This window comes from Ostrea edulis, chromosome 8 (assembly GCF_947568905.1).
Source record: "Ostrea edulis chromosome 8, xbOstEdul1.1, whole genome shotgun sequence".
Lineage (NCBI taxonomy): Eukaryota > Metazoa > Mollusca > Bivalvia > Ostreida > Ostreidae > Ostrea > Ostrea edulis.
This window is the reverse complement of record NC_079171.1, coordinates 2,017,887-2,038,250: the sequence shown is the minus strand read 5'-3', so window position 1 is coordinate 2,038,250 and position 20,364 is coordinate 2,017,887. Positions and strand designations below refer to the sequence as shown.

Genomic DNA, 20,364 nt, shown 5'->3' with positions numbered 1-20,364 from the left:
TTTGTAGAGTATCAGAGTGTATAGGACTACGTGATTTAACTCATTGTAGAGGGTCATAATGTATAGGACTAGGTGATTTAACTCATTGTAGAGGATGAGAGTGTATAGGACAACGCGATTTAACTCATTGTAGAGGATCAGAGTGTATAGTACTAAGTGATATAACTCATTATAGAGGATCAGAGTGTATAGGCCTACGTGATTTAAGTAATTTTAGAGGCTTAGGGTGCATAGGACTACGTGATTTAACTCATTTCAAAGGATCAGAGTATATAGGATTACATGATTTAATTCTTTGTAGAGGACCAGAGTGTATAGGACTACGTTCTTTGAATCATTGTAGAGGGTCAGAGTGTATAGGACTAGGTGATCTAACTCATTGTAGAGGGTCAGAGTGTATAGGCCTACGTGATTTAAGTAATTTTAGAGGCTTAGGGTGCATAGGACTACGTGATTTAACTCATTTCAAAGGATCAGAGTATATAGGATTACATGATTTAATTCTTTGTAGAGGACCAGAGTGTATAGGACTACGTTCTTTGAATCATTGTAGAGGGTCAGAGTGTATAGGACTAGGTGATCTAACTCATTGTAGAGGGTCAGAGTGCGTAGGACTAGGTGATTTAACACATTGAAGAGGATCAGAGTGTATAGGACTAGATGGTATAACTCATTGTAGAGGATCAGAGTGTATAGGCCTAGGTGATATAACTCACTGTAGAGGATCAGAGTGTAAAGGACTACGTGATTTAACTCATTGTAGAGGATGAGAGTGTATAGGACAACGCGATTTAACTGATTGTAGAGGATCAGAGTGTATAGGACAAGTTGATCTAACTCATTGTAGAGGATCAGAGTGTATAGGACTATGTTATTTAACTCATTGTAGAGGGTCATAGTGTATAGGACTAGATGATATAACTCATTGTAGAGGATCAGAGTGTATAAGACTAGGTGTTTAACTCATTGTAGAGGATCAGAGTGTATAGGACTAGGTGATTTAACACATTGAAGAGAAACAGAGTGTATAGGACTAGATGATATAACTCAATGTAGCGAATCAGAGTGTATACGACTAGGTGATTTAACTCATTGTAGAGGATCAGAGTGTATTGGACTACGTGATTTAACACAATGAAGAGGAACAGATTATATAGGACTAGGTGATATAACTCATTGTAGAGTATCAGAGTGTATAGGACAAGGTGATTTAACTCATTATAGAGGATTAGAGTGTATAGGACTACATGATTTAACTCTTTGTAGAGGGTCAGAGTGCATAGGATTAGGTGATTTAACTCATTGTAGAGGATCAGAGTGTATAGGACTACGTGATTTACTCATTGTAGAGGATCAGAGTGTATAGAACTATGTGATTTAACACAATGAAGAGGAACAGAGTGTATAAGACTAGGTGATATAACTCATTGTAGAGGATCAAAGTGTATAGGACTAGGTGATTCAACTCATTGTAAAGGATCAGTGTGTCTAGGACTACGTGATTTAACTCATTTTAAAGGACCAGGGTGTATATGACAAGGTGTTTTAACTCATTCTAGAGGATCAGAGTGTATAGGATTAGGTAATTCAACTCACTGTAGAGGATCAGAGTGTATGGGACTACGTGATTTAACTCATTGTAGAGGATCAGTGTTTCTAGGACTACGTGATTTAACTCATTGTAAAGGACCAGGGTGTATATGACAAGGTGTTTTAACTCATTGTAGAGGATCAGAGTGTATAGGACTTGGAGATTTAACTCATTGTAGAGGATCAGAATGTATAGTACAACGTGATTTAACTCGTTATAGAGGATCATAGTGTATAAGACTAGGTGTTTTAAGTCATTGTAGAGGATCAGAGTGTATAGGACTACGTGATTTAACTCATTGTAGAGGATCATAGTTTATAAGACTAGGTGTTTTAACTCATTGTAAAGGATCAGAGTGTATAGTACTGATTAATACTAAGTTATGCTGATAAGTTGTGTGACCCTGGACGTTGTTGTGTATTAAACTTTCGTACAAATTGTGCCCTGTAGCAGATACTGGTGTTATACTATAATACTCAGCAATGATATTTAAACCCAAACTTTAAACCTGGAGATAACGCGATGTGATTTTGATGTAATATACTAGACAAATCAGAAATTTATTTAATTTTTTCTTCAAATAAATTGAGAAAAATCAAGATTACATAAAAATATTGATTACTTGCCGTAAGAGGCAACTAAATGGGGTGGTCCTACAAATGAAACCGCAAATACTGACACCCCGTGTCACAGCAGGTATGGCGCGATAGATATCCCTCCCTACCCAAAGACCGTCAACACCTAGCAAAAACACACATTTTGTAACCCTTCACCAGCATTGATGTCTCTATTCGAGTGAAAGAATAATAAAACACAATGTACACTATCTTTGTAGTATTCTTACACTTGACATTTTATCATAAATCATGACACATGCGCATGAAATCAACACTAAATTAGCCGTCTCGTTCTCATTTGTAACTCTCTTCATCCTAACACGGATAATGCTGCCATACAACCCAAAATAAAACTTTTCTGTTACGAAGGGGAATGTAAATATTCAATCAGAGGAGGAGTGTAATGCTTGTGACCCTCTGTATCCGTCTCTTCCTTTGTCTGTTAAATACTTAAATAAATATCATGTGATCACAACGTAGTCCAGAGAAACGGTTCTTCATTGGTCCCGGGTGCACATATTTAGATTATCAGATACCTACTTATTTGAGTAATATTTGAATGGTGTGTTCGATGTTGTATTCAGTAAGTGTAAAACGTATACGGTACCAATTTTGTTGCGCATTTCGACAAACAATGTCTCTTCAGTGATGCTCAAGCTAAAATTTCTGAAACCCGAAATAACAATAAACTTGTAAGAGGTAAAAGTAATACTATAGTGCCTAAAAACTGGAGCTAGATTCGTCCAATAATAAGAACTATGCATGAAGAGATAATCCGTCATGAATACTGAAATCATTTGTAATGATTAAGTAGATAGTGCAGCATTTAAATTTATCACATGCCCACAATATTTCTTTGACAACAAGCAACCTGAAAACTGACGGGAAAACACTTAACGTGCTTGTCACCAAGTAAAACAGATGCAGAACAGGTTTACAATTACCCGCCTTATTCTTCTTCTTAGTGCTCCTCTCCATCTTAACACAAGTTGTTATTACAAGGGCGGATCCAGAAAGTTTACATAGGGGTTAGGGCCGACACCCAGAATGTTACCTTTACTGTCATCAAGAAAGTGTGTGTGTGTGTGTGTTGGTGGGGGGGGGGGGGGTAGACGTTATTAATCAAAGGTGGACTTGAGGAAATTTTTATTCAGAGACTCTTTCCTCAAATTAATTCTGAAATCATTTACAATGTTTTAAGTAGATAGTACATCATTCATAATTTGGAGTGTATTCATTCAATACAACTATGAAATCATTAAAGCCCTTATAAACTAACGGGAAAAAACACTTAGCGTGCGTGTCACCACGTTAAACACAAGTGTGAGTCGCTTACAAAGCAACACTCTAAATATTTCCATCGTATACAAAACAGGATGCGCAGTTCTTCATCAGAAGTGTGCAAAACCGAGTTGGTCAGGCTTTTGTACACAGCACAATATTATGATCATTAAATGACGCTTTAGAAAAAGTTCAGGACTTGGTTTAAAAGTACCTAACGCTGAATATATATAACTTAAAGTAAGGGCCCAGAATGCGAACATTATAAAGACGATTTTCAAAATTTATTGCTTTCAATCCTATCATTGTCAATTTGTATAGTCATTAACATGAATGTTCTTGAAATTAACATTATTTGGTGATGAATCGAAAGGCAAATTGATATTTTTATTAAATCTCGAGTTTAATTCTTTAATAATCAATGGAAAACTAATTTTCCTGATCTAAGACCTTTACAACCAGAAAACTCCTGCATAGGAAACAAGCGGTTTATACAATTTATACAATTTCCTGTTTGTTTTATACATAAACTCAAGGGAAGATATGTATTCACATTATGGAAAATGAACTAATTTTAACCTTTGAAAATTAATTACTACAGATCCGTAAAGAAAACAATGTTAGCTATTGGGTTTTCTCAAATGTTAATTTATGTCTATAAGTAATTATATTAGTTGTTTATGTTTATATCAAAATTTGTACCATATAAGTTTTACAATATGTAATTATATTTAGTTGTTTATTTCTAAAAGTAATTCTAATAAGTTGTTTATAAGTAATTCTATTTAGTTGTTTATGTGTATAAGTAATTATATATAGTTCTTTATGTTGATCAGTAATAATGTAATAAATAATACATTACATTAATAAATGTAATAATAAAGTAATAAATAATGCTTATAAGTAATATATATTTATCTGTTTGTGGCGGCGTTGACCTGTCTACCGTGGATTATGCTTTGCGAAACTGACTGCTCTCTCTCATCTAATTGAAACTTCGTTCGGTCGGAGTTTAACTTCCTTATAGCCATCTCTCCATTCACGGGAACTTGCGAGTAAGTCTTATTTCTCGGAAATTCCCGAGAGAGACTTATTTCACGGAAATATCGGAGTCAGTCACGATATCGCCACATGTAACTCTGCGTCGTGATAGATTCTCATTCATTTTAAGTTTGTATGGTTACTCTGTAAATAAGAATGTAGCTAAGTAAGTATAATAACTCTATAAAAGGTGTATGTACCTAAGTAAGTACAGTAACTCTGTAAATAAGTACATGTAACTAAGTAAGTATAGCAATCATGTAAATGATTGTATGTACCTAAGTAAGTACAGTGACTCTGTAACTAAATGTATGTACCTAGGTAAGTACAGTAACTCTGTAAATAAGTGTATGTACCTAAGTAAGTACAGTAACTCTGTAAATAAGCGTCTATACCTACGTAACTCTGTAAATAAAGGCACCTAAGTAAGTAGAGTAACTCTATGAATAAGTGTATGTACCTAAGTAAGTACAGTAACTCTGTAAATAAGTGTGTGTACCTAAGTAAGTACAGCAACTCTGTAAATAAGTGTGTGTACCTAAGTAAGTACAGCAACTATATAAATAAGTGTGTATACCTAAGTAAGTACAGTAACTCTGTAAATAAGTTTATATACCTAAGTAAGTACAGTAACTCTGTAAATAAGTGTGTGTACCTAAGTAAGTACAGTAACTCTGTAAATAAGTGTGTATACCTAAGTAAGTACAGTAACTCTGTAAATAAATGTATGTACCTAAGTAAGTACAGTAACTCTGTAAATAAGTGTATGTACCTAAGTAAGTACAGTAACTCTGTAAATAAGCGTCTACACCTACGTAAATCTGTAAATAAAGGCACCTAAGTAAGTAGAATAACTCTGTAAATAAGTGTATGTACCTAAGTAAGTACAGTAACTCTGTAAATAAGTGTGTATACTTAAGTAAGTACAGTAACTCTGTAAATAAGTGTGTACCTAAGTAAGTACAGCAACTATATAAATAAGTGTGTATACCGAAGTAAGTACAGTAACTCTGTAAATAAGTTTATATACCTAAGTAAGTACAGTAACTCTATAAATAAGTGTGTGTACCTAAGTAAGTATAGTGACTCTGTAAAGAAATGTATGTGCCTAGGTAAGTACAGTAACTATGTAAATCAGTGTATGTACCGAAGTAAGTACAGTAACTCTGTAAATAAGTTTATATACCTAAGTAAGTACAGTAACTCTATAAATAAGTGTGTGTACCTAAGTAAGTATAGTGACTCTGTAAAGAAATGTATGTGCCTAGGTAAGTACAGTAACTATGTAAATCAGTGTATGTACCTAAGTAAGTACAGTAACTCTGTAAATAAGCGTATGTACCTAAGAAAGTAAATAATATATATCATGCCTACAAATATATCAGTCTTCAAAGTATTAATTGTAATGCTAAATTCATTGTTAACAAGTAATGGGTTATTTTAATTCAAAGTACTAATTGTGATGTTAAATTTAATGTTAACACACCGCAATAAATTATTTAAATAATTACTAATCATATTGCTAAATTTGATGTTAACATATCGTAATGGATTACCTTAAATCAAAGCATTACATATATTTCACCGTTATTTACAACGGTAATTGAATGCATTAGCTCTTAGACCATTTTGTATCGCTGGTACTGCTCGGTAATGACATTTCAGTACATGTAATATATTGTATTTATTTACACAGTGAAATCCCGATAAAATTCATCGTTATAATGATATTGAATAATAGAAAGGAAAACCACAATAATAATAATAATAATAAAAAATAAAATTCAATTGGTAACTTTTTCGAATGAAAATATATCAATCAAGTTACTCTATAAGGTGTGTCAGCATAGCACCATCCTATCATTATGTAGATATCCGAACAATGTGTTGTTTTGTAAACTACTAAACGTCCTCCTACCATTTTGTAACTATCCAACTAATGTATTGTTTTGTAAAGTACTTAACGCCCTCCGACCATTATGTAGTTATCCAACCAATGCATTGTGTTGTGAAGTACTTCACGCCCTCCTACCATTATTTAACTATCCAGCCAATGTATTGTTTTGTAAGCCACTAAACACCCTCCTAAAATTAAGTAACTATCCAACCAATGAAAAGTGAAGATAGCGAACAGTGATCAATCTCATAACTCCTACAAACAAAGAAAATAGATAGTTTGACAAACACGAACCCCTCGACACAGCTGAGGTGGGATCAGGTGCCTAGGAGGAGTTAGCATCCCCTGTCGACCGGTCACACCCTTCCTGAGCCTTATATCCTGATCAGGTAAACGGAGTTATCCGCAATCAAAATCAGCGTGCCAAGAACAGCTTAGCAATCGGTATGAAACACGTCAGACAACATTTAGCCCAATGATATGTTGTATTGACGAACTAGATCGTTATAAAGACCATAGAATTTGCGAAATGCTGACTTCAATCGAGACTGTTGAAACCCCTGTACCATCAATTTGTCAGTAGCTTACCTCGATTTAAAAAACTGACAATGCGCAGAACAATCTCTTACATAAGGAATCAGTTGAGATATATAAACACCAAATTTAGGTGATAGTGAAATATTGCTACATAAATATGGAAGTTGACGATGGTGAACCTGAAATCATCCCGTTTCTCATGCATTTGAGTTATCAGTTTGCCGTTAATGTCTACTTTCCATAAAATATCTAAGTATGAAGCAGACGTGGACAACTCTGTGGTGTCCTTTATCTCGAGCTCAGGGGGATATATCAAATCGACAAATGAATGAAAGCTATTATTCTTAATAGACAAAACGTCATCTATATATCTAAATGTTGAATTGAACGTCACAGCGAGATATTTTTTCTTCTCGCGTAGAAGTTTTTAAATGAATTCTGCTTCATATGAATATAGAAACAGTTCAGCTAACAAAGGAGCACAATTCGTGCCCATGAGAATTCCAACAGACTGTTAGAAGACCCGATCACCAAAGACCACGAAGATATTGTCAATGAGAAACTCTAGCATATTTTTTATTTCAACTTCAGAGTACTTGTGCGTGGAATCAGAGTGGTGTTTAACAAAGTAAGTTTTTGAATGACTGATCACTAGATATGATTCTTTCCGTTTTCCGTTTTTGTTGAAGAAGCAACTGTCTTTGATGTCAAAAAGTCTAGTCTTTAATTTATCGTGAGGAATGGTCGTGAATAGTGTTGAAAAGGCATAGGTTTTAATGTTATTGATTTGGGAAAAATTCTGCGATTTCAAATTTACTAAAAGGTCTTTAGAATTTTTTTAGAATCCATATTTGATTAACACCACTTCTGGCATATGTAGTCGCACAGTAAGTTTAAAGTTTCTCCTTCACAGCTGTTGATATTTTCGTGAGGAGCAAAGATAGGGTATTGGTAGAGCACTTACTGGATCCAGCAATATATCTTGTTTGTAAGGGTTTTTATATAGTTTAGGAATCCAGTATAGGTACGGTAACTCATATTCATTCGACCCATTGACTGGGATATTAAATGTGTCTAAAACTGAAGCATGGTTTTGAAGAATTTCATCTTTCGAAAGGGCAGTTGGGATATAAGTATGATTACCAAAAGTGGAATTAAAGTTCGTTTAAAATACAATTGTTATAATGATGAGCCTTACAAACAAAGACAATGTTGTTACTAGCTTTCTCAGCTGGAACCAAAACATATTCCTCGTGAAACATATCTAATTCTTTTATCACTTCTGGTTTACTAAACACAGAAGTATAGATGGCACGTACTTGTGTTTTCATGTCTAATGCAGGATTTTGATATCCCTCTTATGCTTTTAACCCATTCTGACAACGTATCAAGTTCTTTTTCATATTTAGCCAATCGTTTGGCATAATCTTCGACATAATTCATAATAAAGATGAAGTTATGTCGCCAATTAAAAGACCGACGTTCTCTGTATTTAGAACTTTTTAGAATAAGTGATTTGAGGTCCTCATTTTCAACTATATCAACATCAGCAGTGATGACGTGTTTCAGCTGGACTGTAGTAGAAAGAAGATGAAGAACAAGAACATGTTGGTGGATTACGTGTAAGATGGTCTATATCTAGGCACTGCAAAGTTTGTTTATAATTTAAAAAGTTTGGATGCAATAGTAGAGGTATAGCTGTAGGAAATACAGGGTGTAGACTTGAACTTGAAATAAGTTGGAATACACGACTGAACCCTTTTATGACGAAGAATGTTGCTTATGCTGACGGCATCTATACCTTTGTTTGTAAATTTGAGCTTAAGGAACTGACGGCATGATTTGGAAGGAATACCATACATGGTCCGTGCTGGTTTATAGAGCCTGTGGTAGGCAACATCCATAATCACAGAGTCCAGTCTATATTCAGGTGTTGAAAAATCCAAGTATAGACTAGCCATAGCTTCTTTAAATAAAGTGTGTAAAACTCTAAATGGAATAGAGTAAAGTTTCGTACGAATATGATGTGGACCTAATTGTCTGTTGGCGTAAGGCAAAAGTGAATCAAACGTGACATCATTTATACTTGATCTTTTATATGAAGGATGTCCATGACTGCGTTTCCGTCTTTGGGTATTGGGAAAGAGTCCCATCACATTCACGTTATTTCCTTGTGGACTAGTCAAATTTCCCACATCATATACATTATTGCTCGTAGTATTTGGATTTCGACTTTTTTAACCTGTACGTTTTGAAAAGATATCTTGATGAAAAACTTGAATTTTGACTTTTTACCCTGTGGTTTTTGAAAAGATATCTGCATGCAAAACTTGGATTTCCTCACTGTAGTGGCCGGAGATGAGAAAATGTTCTTTGTAAATGCGCGTCATTTTTATTCATTATGAGGATGTCGATGATTACGTCGAATAAGTTTGATACAATGATTACGTTGAATACGATGATTACATTAAATATGATGATTAATTTGAATACAATGATTACGTTCAATATGATGATTACATTCAATATGACGATTATGTTGAATATTATGATTACGATTGACTACAATAAATGTAAAAGAATAACATTGTAAATACAAATTACTTCAGTCCAATATGATAATACATCCTAGCAATGTTAATTGTGATGTACTACACATGCTAGAAGAAAAGTATATCATCAATATAATTCACTTCATTATCACTATAGTTACTATCGACTGTACTTATATAAACATACAATACCTAAGTACTGACACAAGTGCAAAGAATCATAACTCTTTCAACCAGAGACAAAGAAAAACATACATGGTGCAGATTGAGTTATCTTCGGTTATCACACAATTATGAAATCTGTATGCCGTGTTGCATACGTGAAGAATACTTACACCTCACACCAAAACCTCATCAATAGTATTATATATAATGAGTGTAAATATAAATGCATGTACGTATACCTAAATGATACATTTATACTGAAATGCATAAGTATGTATACTATCAAATAAATCAACATCAACCTACTGCACTGTCCTGTATTGCTAAACATCACAATAATAACACACAAAGTTAACACTCATCAATTTAGAAGTTTTCTCATACTTCAGTACAAACCTGAATACTAGTAAACTATAACTGCCCATGGTTTACAGTTATTGCTACATGTATATGTCACAAATTCACGGGCTCTACTCATAAAAATATCGTGCACGAAAAACCGTGACGTCACAAACTTGTGTAAAGTGTAGTAAACGAATTGGCTCTTACAACACCTCATGTGCAATTTCCGTATCCATGATGCGAAAAGAACTATTTGACCTACTTATCGTAGGTCATGATGCACCAATCAATTTGAATATGAACTTGATGCATTTCTCTCCGAGGGAGGTTCTGACAAAATTTCAGAGCAATACCTGTATTCATAACGGAAAAAATAAACTGGGAAACGACAAGAATATTTTCTACTAAGTAATACTACGAACTTGTCATTGAGAAACAATAGGCATCCTCCGCCTGGCATAAAAACTATTTGTATCAAGTTTGATAGTCCAAGCTCAATGATTCAGTCAGTATCCTGCCTACGTTTTTCCTACTAAGTGATAATAATATGACATTGACGTCTGAACTTGACGAATAAAAGTCATCCTCCACTTGCCACAGGTAGGCTTCCCAAGTCTGACAGTCCTAGCTCCAATAGTTCGGTTTGCATTATGTCGAGAAGATTGTCCCATCAACTGATACTATGACCTTGATTTTTGATATGTATCTTCATCTTATTATGGTGATTAAATCAACCAAGTTTTCAGATTCTAGCTATAATAGTTTGATATGTATTCTATCTACAATATCCGGACAGACGGACGGACGACGGTATACCATGAGATGGGACATCTTCAAACACGTTCTTACGTATCGAATCAGTTGAGATACATTGATAAGCACCGTATGCATGTCATAATGAAATATTGCTACATACATGTAAAGATGGGAAATCGACGATAGGGAAGCTGAAATCTCTTGTTTTTCGTGATGAACTGTATTGCTAACTTGCAGGCAAATATTCAATACAATATGTAAAGATGAATAAAATCTTTATTAAAACTGCTTCTTTAGGCCAAAAAACTAGAACTGTCCTTTGCGGACTAATACTCTCGCGGGGCACATTGTATGATGGATAAAAACAGACAGCCTCATATCAAAGCAGCTGTATAATCAAGTGTGCATCTGGTATATTATTTTTGTATTGAAAGTGTTGCTTTAAAAAGAGCAATGGATCAAGCAAATAATAAAATATTCCCCGTGATCCTCGGTATAAACACAATACCAATAAATATGATTTTCAGAGAATGAAAGGTAAACATTACGAACAGTGATCAATCTAATAACTCCAATAAGCAATAAAGAATAGGGAATTAGGCAAACATGGACCCCTGGATATACTAGAGTTGGGTCAGACGCATAACTCCTATAAGCAATATAGAATAGTGAATTGGGTAAACATGGACCCTGGATATACTAGAGGTGGAGTCAGATGTATAACTCCTATAAGCAATATAGAATAGGGAATTGGGCAAACATGGACCCTGGATATACTAGAGGTGGAGTCAGACAAACATGGACCCTGGATATACTAGAAGTGGAGTCAGACAAACATGGACCCTGGATATACTAGAGGTGGGGTCAGATGTATAGGAGGAGTAAGCATCCCCTGTGGTATGGATACACGCGAATTTAATTGTTTATTATCATTTCTATTTATTTGGTATATGGTTTAAAAATTGACAAAGTATGACCCCCCAGAAAATAGATAGATAGAAAATGGAAATATTCGTACATTCACATTAATACATCAAAATGTAAGGTATTTCAATAAAAATGTATGTAAAAGGTCTGACTCAAATATTTCAATATGTTTCTGAAATACTCTCAAACAACAGTATCCATAAATAAATTAGAATTAGTTTAATTTTCTAATACGTTAAATAATCTAATTCAAAATAAGAAATGCATAACTTTAGTCTAAGAACAATAAATTTACAATATTTAAAGAAAATCTCTTTAAGAATTTTGAAGATATACTCTTCTTTTTTGATTAAAATTATGGCGACGTTCATCAGTAGGAAAAAACCTGTAACTTGACGTAAAAATGTCCAATCAATATATAAAATACCCCGTACAGATATTCATGTGGTGAGTAATGAGTGTACAATTTTTCATAAAAATCCATTTTCTAGTTTCTTAGAACTTGCACGGACAAAATCTTGTCTACAGACAGACGGACAGATAGTCATGGTAATTCCAATATATCCCCCTACTTTGTTTGCTGTTGTGTGATTTATCGATAGTTTCTCAGGCCCTGCCGCATCCGTTGAAAAGCTACCACAAGGATGTTTCTTCAATATATATCCTGCCTACGTTTTTCCTACTAAGTGATAATAATATGAGCTTGACCTTTGAACTTGACGAATAAAAGTCATCCTCCACTTGCCACGGGTATGTTTTCCAAGTCTGACAGTCCCAGCTCCAAGAGTTCGGTTTGCATTATGTCGAGAAGATTGTCCCATCAACTGATACTATAACCTTTATTTTTTATCTCTGACCTTGAAAAAATAGACATCTTCCTCTCATCATGGTAAATGAATGAATCAAGTTGTGAGATCCCAGCTCCAATAGTTCGGTTTGTATCCCACCTAAACGGTTTCCCTATTAACTGGTAGCACGACCTTGACATTGGCCTTAAAAAACAATACGTATCTTCATCTCATAATGGTGATTAAATCAACTAAGTTTTCATATTCTATCTACAATATCCGGACAGACGGACGGACGACGGTATACCATGAGACGGGACATCTTCAAACACGTTGTTACGTATCGAATCAGTTGAGATACATTGATAAGCACCGTATTCATGTCACAATGAAATATTGCTACATACATGTGAAGATGGGAAATCGACGATGGGGAAGCTGAAATCTCTTGTTTTTCGTGATGAACTGTATTGCTAATTTGCAGCAAATGTTCAATACAATATGTAAGGATGAATAAAATCTTTATTAAAACTGTTTCTTTAGGTCAAAAAACTAGAACTGTCCTTTGCGGACTAATACTCTCGCCCGGCACATTGTATGATGGATAAAAACAGACAGCCTCATATCAAAGAAGCTGTATAATCAAATGTGCATCTCGTATATTATTTTTGTATTGAAAGTGTTGCTTTAAAAAGTTCAATGGATCAGTCAAATAATAAAATATTCCCGGTGATCCTCAGTATAAACACAATACCAATAAATATGATTTTCAGAGAATGAAAGGTAAACATTACGAACAGTGATCAATCTCATAACTCCTATAAGCAATATAGAATAGGGAATTGGGCAAACATGGACCCTGAATATACTTGAGGTGGAGTCAGACGCATAACTCCTATAAGCAATATAGAATAGGGAATTGGACAAACATGGACACTGGATATACTAGAGGTGGGGTCAGACAAACATGGACCCTGAATATACTAGAGGTGGGGTCAGACAAACATGGACCCTGGATATACTAGAGGTGGGGTCAGACAAACATGGACCCTGGATATACTAGAGGTGGGGTCAGACAAACATGGACCCTGGATATACTAGAGGTGGGGTCAGATGTATAGGAGGAGTAAGCATCCCCTGTGGTATGGATACACGCGAATTTAATTGTTTATTGTCATTTCTATTTATTTGGTATATGGTTTAAAATTGACAAAGTATGACCCCCCAAGAAAATGGATATATAGAAAATGGAAATATTCGTACTTTCACATTAATTCATCAAAATGTCAGGTATTTCAATAAAAATGTATGTAAAAGGTCTTACTCAAATCTTTCAATATGTGACTGAAATTCTCTCAAACAACAGAATCCATAAACAAATTAGAATTAGTTTAATTTTCTAATACGTTAAATATTCTAATTCAAAATAAGAAATGCATAACTTCAGTCTAAGAACAATAAATTTACAAGATTTAAAGAAAATCTTTAAGAATTCTGAAGATATACTCTTTTTTTTGATTAACATTATGGCGAAATTCATCAGTAGAAAAAAAACCTGTAACTTGACGTGAAAAATGTCCAGGCAATATATAAAATACTAGGTACAGATATTCATGTGGTGAATAATGAGTGTACAATTTTCCATAAAAATCCATTTTCTAGTTTCTTAGAACATGCCCAGACAAAATCATGTCTACAGACAGACAGACAGATAGTCATGGTAATACCAATATACCCCTTACTTTGTTTGCTGTTGTGTGATTTATCGATAGTTTCTCAGGCCCTGCCGCATCCGTTGAAAAGCTACCACAAGGATTTTTCTTCAATATATATTTAAAATACCTGTAAGTAGAGAGGATATTTCTTTTAAAGTTGAAAAGAAGTATTGTGTGATGATGGGATTTGAACTGGGGACCTTTTAATTTGGAGTCGAGGTCGTTACCTCTTGATTATTACACATGTTGTGGTGTTACATTTGTAGGATCCATTGGGGTTTTTCGTACGACAGTGTGTTTGGGACTACCAGCATGGATCCCAAGGAGATCATACAAGGACTGCTCGACAGAGGTAGCAGACAAGGAGATCATACAAGGACTGCTCGACAGAGGTAGCAGACAAGGAGATCATACAAGGACTGCTCGACAGAGGTAGCAGATAATCCGGTCGACAATATTGATCTCAGTGTAAATAAAACAATTTGTGCTTCAGCTCCAAATTCCGAAATTAGAGAATTAGTGACTGTGGTAAAGAAAAAACATGATATTTTGAATCGACAACAGAAACAGACTGATGAACTAACTCGGATGTGTCATGGACGATCCGACAAACCATCAAATCAGCAATCAGAATCACGAGGGAGATCAAAACCGTTTGGTTTGAAATCGAACAGAGGACAACTATAGCTCCATGAAATTAGAACTGTTGGCGTTGAACTGGTCCGTCAAAGAAAAAAAATTCGGGATTACTTGTTAGGATCCAAATTTGTCGTGTTTACGGATAATGATCCACTAAGCTAACTGTAGACGGTTAAAGGTGGTGCAACAGAGATGAGATGGGCTAGTCAACTAGGACAGTTGGATTTTTCTATGAAATACAGATCAGGAAAAGTGAATAGGAACGCTGATGCTCTAAGTAGGAAACCCAATTCAATTATAGAATATCCTGAAACCATTTTTCAGTCTGTTACAAAAACCACATTGATATGTGATCTTATTAGTGATCTTATTAGTGAAAATGTACTTTGTGTAAACGCCTGTTTAGTGAATATTGCACCAGTCGAAACATCTGCTGTGTTATCAGGATTTCTTCCAGCAGACATGATACTTTTACAAGAACATGATTCCGGGTTAATCGTGTGATATATTGGATAAAAAGACCTGAGCAGTTGACCAGAAGTGCGATTCGTAAGGAGAAAGGAGGTGTGCGAAAACTGGCAAACCAGAAGAGCAAACTATTCATCGAATTTACTCTACTTGAAAATTTGTCAAATAACCGGGAAAATATTTTGGTGTTGACAGACATATTCTCAAAGTTCACTCAGGCAGTATCAACAAAAGATCACAGAGCTGTAACTGTGTCCAAAACGCTTATTAAGGACTTGTTCGTGAAATATAGTATACCTCATCGAATACACAGTGGTCAAGGATGTAATTTTGAGGGTCGCATTGTGCAGGAACTGTGCAATTTGTATGGCATAGAGAAATCAAGAATCACACCGTATCATGGTAAAGAAAACGACCAATGTGAACGTTTTAACCGGACAATACACGATCGACTAAGCACTCTTACTGCTGATCAAAAGAACATGTGGACTGAATTTCTTCCGGAGCCTATATATGTTTATAACTCTACTGTTTACTCGTCAATGGGATATTCTCCGTACTTTCTGTTTTGTAGACGTGAGTCTGCGTTGCCCATCGATTTCATTCTAGGAACACATGCTGAGGCAGACTTTAATGTTTCCACCGTAGATGACTGGGTTAACAAACACAAGACAAGACTTGGTGAAGCTCTATGTTCGGCAGCTATCAACACTGAGAAAAATGCACTACGTAGGAAAGAATAACAGAACAGGAATACCAAGGAAACATCAATTCAAATTGGCTCAGGGGTGTTATTGCGAAATCATGTGATGGAAACAAAGGGCTTTAGTAAACTTAGTGACACCATTGCTACTTTGGGTACATCGTTGGGGGCTTCTTTAAGTGCAATACTTAGCCAGTCATGAACAAATGTGCATATACGAAAGCAGTAGTATTTTGTTTAATTTTTACTATACATATATGATACACAAAGAATATTGATATATTTTCAGAATGGGTTATTAATGTTTCCAAACTGCGTTTTACGGCGTGACCGTGCTTGAGGGCGAAGCAAATAAATTTTGGTATTAATATATATATATCCAAAACAGAACAAAAACAACCCGAAGTTAGCACGAGGTTAGCACGAAGACGGGGCTGTATCAAAGCATCCTAATTTTGGATATTTGATCCGCTTATATATTGAACGCCGGAAATATAACGCAATTGATGCCAACAGTACATTGTGACGTCATATTCAGCGTCGTTATTTAGCAAATTTACAAACATAGCGTTTGAACCACAACAAACATGGCGTTAATCGTGGAGTGACTATATGTGATTAAGAAAATAAGATTTACATGTTTTTACGAATTTTATGTAACATCTCAGAACGACGTGAACTAGGGTAGACGATATTCAAAATGGAGAAATACATGTCCACGCGCTAATATTCAAATCGACGCCATTTGTACAAAAATTTTCAAGTTCCATGGGTATGGTTTAATTTTTCATTATTTTCCTATATTTTCCTTTTAAACATGTATATATGTGTTACCTATAGGGAGAGCTCCGCTAGGGACGGCATTGTCAAAACGGGGATGTATGTAAGAGACGGGGAATTTAATTTCAAGTTGAATAAAGTATTGCGTGATGATGGGATTTGAACCAGGGTTTTTTTAATTTGGGGTCGAGGTCGTTACCTCTTGACTATTTCATTTTAACTGTTGACATATTGGGTGAAGTCATGTAACATTAAATGATAAGCTGATGAAATTTGGAGACATTGGATTTATTTGAAATCATTTCTTATTTTCAGTATCTGTTGATAATTATTTTGGGTTATGTCATATTAAGAAAACTTTGACATAAAACTAAGTATTGTCAAATATGTATAATGTCAATTGAAACAGTGCACTGCATGTTGGTCATTTCTCGTGATATTTCTGTGGCCATTGGTTGACTGAAAGGGTTCGAGTACTACATGTAAGTAATTACTGTGAAACTTTTGAATCATAGTGATGCAACTAGCACTTTGTAAATTTCTGACAAGTAACAGAGTATGCAGAGTATACATTGAACAACCTTAAAGAGAAGGTAAGCACAATTACGCTCTATTGCCGATCTTTAGTGAATAAGGACGTTATCATATGTCAGTTGTTAAGAGAGGAAAAAGTGGAACTTGCACTCCTTACTGAAACTAATTTTCAAGAAAATAACATTAAACATAGTCGGAATTTATTGACCCTCCATCCATGTCGACGCCGGTGCAATTTGTTACAGAATTATGTCTGTTCATGGAGGAAATTATACCAAACTACTCACATTTATTGATCCTGGGTGATTTTAATTTGCATATAAATGAAGAAATCGCTGTAATTTCAGATTTTAAGGATTCACTTTTCGCAATCGGTTTAGAGCAGCATGTCAACTTTAGTACGCATAACGGTGGAAACACCCTTGACCTGGTCATCACGGAAGTAATCAGCGGTGTAGAAATACAATCTTGTCAACCGGGTATATTTATTGCAGGTCATTGTGTAGTTACAATCATACAAATGTTAAAAAGTATCAAAATTAAAACAGTTTCTCGGCGAATTCATAAAAATGTCGACAAGTTAGCGTTTGGGCAGAATTTAAATGAAATCTCGATCGAATGTGAAGATGTGAATGGATTTGTAGAGCATTTTGAAATAGCAATATGTTCAATTTTAAATAAACACGCTCCTATAAAGGAACAAAAAACCAAACATCATCCGAGAACCCAAACCGTTGTTCGCCGATAAAATATATTCCATCTGAAATGCGCTTCTCGCAAAGCAGAGGGTTTGGATAAAATACAAACAACCTAATCAGTACGAAGCGATGAAAACAGTGCGAACTATGTACAATTATAAACTTTATCGTGAGAAATATAAAACCTTTAGTGAAAAAGTCTTACACTGCAAAGGAGATTTGAAAAAACTGTATCAATTAGTTGCTGAACTTACTGGTAATAAGTCCGAAAGCCCTATGCGCAATAAAATAGCGATAGCGTGCTTGCGGAGAAATTCGGATTGACAAAATTAGGCAGTCATTACAAGATTTCAGTAATTTTGAAGCTCTTACTAAAGATGTGCCACCACTCGATTCTTTTCGGGAACTACGCAGCAGGGTTAAAGTGTCCCGAGTAAAGTTAAAATAATCATCATAAAATGTACCTCGGTGCACTTCATACTATATGACGTCACAATATAAAAGTACGTCACGACGTACAGGTCTATAGTCGTATCGCGGGGAAAATGTCATAATATTTTATCGCTATTTATTGCCGTTATCTAGTGTTCAAGCTGTATGTGTTTTAATCTGTTTGTCAGATGATCCCCCCCCTAAATTTCTCCAATAATATATAAATCTCATATATTTATATATAATATGTGAACGAAAGACTGTAAAGTAATCTTTACATCACTTTGTAACCTTGATATCGCCCCCGATGTGTATAGTCATTTAGAATAAAGAAAACCAACGCATGTACATATCGACTCGTTACAGGTGAAAGATGACGAAATTTTATTTCGACCTAGGCATATTCAGAAAGGTAACTAGTTGCAGATTTAGAATTTTGATACGGAAGGTACAATATTTTGCCTCGTTTAGATACGATTTGGATGTGAATGTGGAAAATGCCCAACATTTGAGTTGAGATTATGGAAATTGCTATATTTGAGAGGATATTGTACCGATCCGTATCACTCTTTAAATTTACCATATTAATGTCTACATATCAAGCCCAAGCTGCAAATGAATTGAGTGCATCTTTCACCTGGAACGAGGTGATAAACAACTAAAAGTCTAGCGGACAAAAATAGCTCTACGTCACTTGTATGACGACGTAATAGTTAAGCAAAGGATTTCCCCACGTGATACGATGTTTGTTAATGTGTTGACAAACGATTTTTACTAAAAATATGCGACGCTTGAAAGAATTTTACTTTTATATGAATATGCTGTTATTGCTTGTTATTTTACTCGGGACACCTTAACCCCGCTGTGTATCGGATGACGAAATAACGAAACTGATTGGTGAACTAGATATGAAATCATGCGAATCGGACATTTTACCAACCAGTCCTCTAAAATCGCATTTACAGGAATTGTTACCACCTATAACTAAACTTGTGAATTTATCGCTGAGGTAGGGTGTTTTCCCATCAAAATGGAAACAAGCTATCGTTAGGCCTTTGCTAAGATAGTAGGTCTTGAATTGGAATACGCAAACTATAGACCAGTTAGTAATTTGCCGTTTCTGTCAAAATTTATCATCACTGCGTCAGTTATAGTGTGGTGTTCCGCAGGGGAGCTGCATAGGTCCAAGGTTGTAACTTACGCATGCAGTTACATTTTTCGACGTTATTCCTCCGACAATTTCAGTCTATTGATTTGCGGATGATCATACTGCAAATAAACGTTTTAACCCTACCTCCATTCACAACGAAACCTAAGCCATCCGAGAACTTGAAAAATGTGCTGAAATCATTAACGATTGGATGAATGCAAATAAACTGAAAATGAACACATCAAAGACCAAATTCATTTTATTTGGCAGCAGGGGGCAACTGGATAAATGTAGCACAAAAGTTATTAACATTAATGGTGATGAAATTGAACCAGAACGTTAGATAAGATACTAAGGTGCATATTTGGATAAAACTCTCAATTTTAAGGAACATATAAAAAGAAATTGCCGAACAGCTATGATCAATTATCTTAGGATTAAAAGTATTCGCAAATGTTTGACAAAGTAAGCTACACAAAAATTTGGCTTTATCTTTAGTAATTTCTCATTTGAACTGATGCAAGGTGAAGATAACGAACAGTGATCAATCTCATAACTCCTATAAGCAATACAAAATAGATACTTGGGCAAACACGGACCCCTGGACACACCAGAAGTTGGACCAGGTGCCTAGGAGAGTAAGCATCCCCTGTTGACCGGTCACACCCGCCGTGAGCCCTATATCTTGATCAGGTAAACGGAATTATCCGCAGTCAAAATCAGTGTGCCAAGATGTAATGTGATTTTATAC

The 20,364-nt window shown here is 35.2% G+C and overlaps 1 protein-coding gene across 1 annotated transcript in view; it reads right to left on the bottom strand.

Annotated features, from left to right (window-relative positions):
- Positions 1-20,364, bottom strand: part of LOC125667345 (uncharacterized) — an 89,398-nt gene that overhangs the window by 4,629 nt on the left and 64,405 nt on the right. The gene's annotated exons all lie outside the window — the stretch shown is intronic.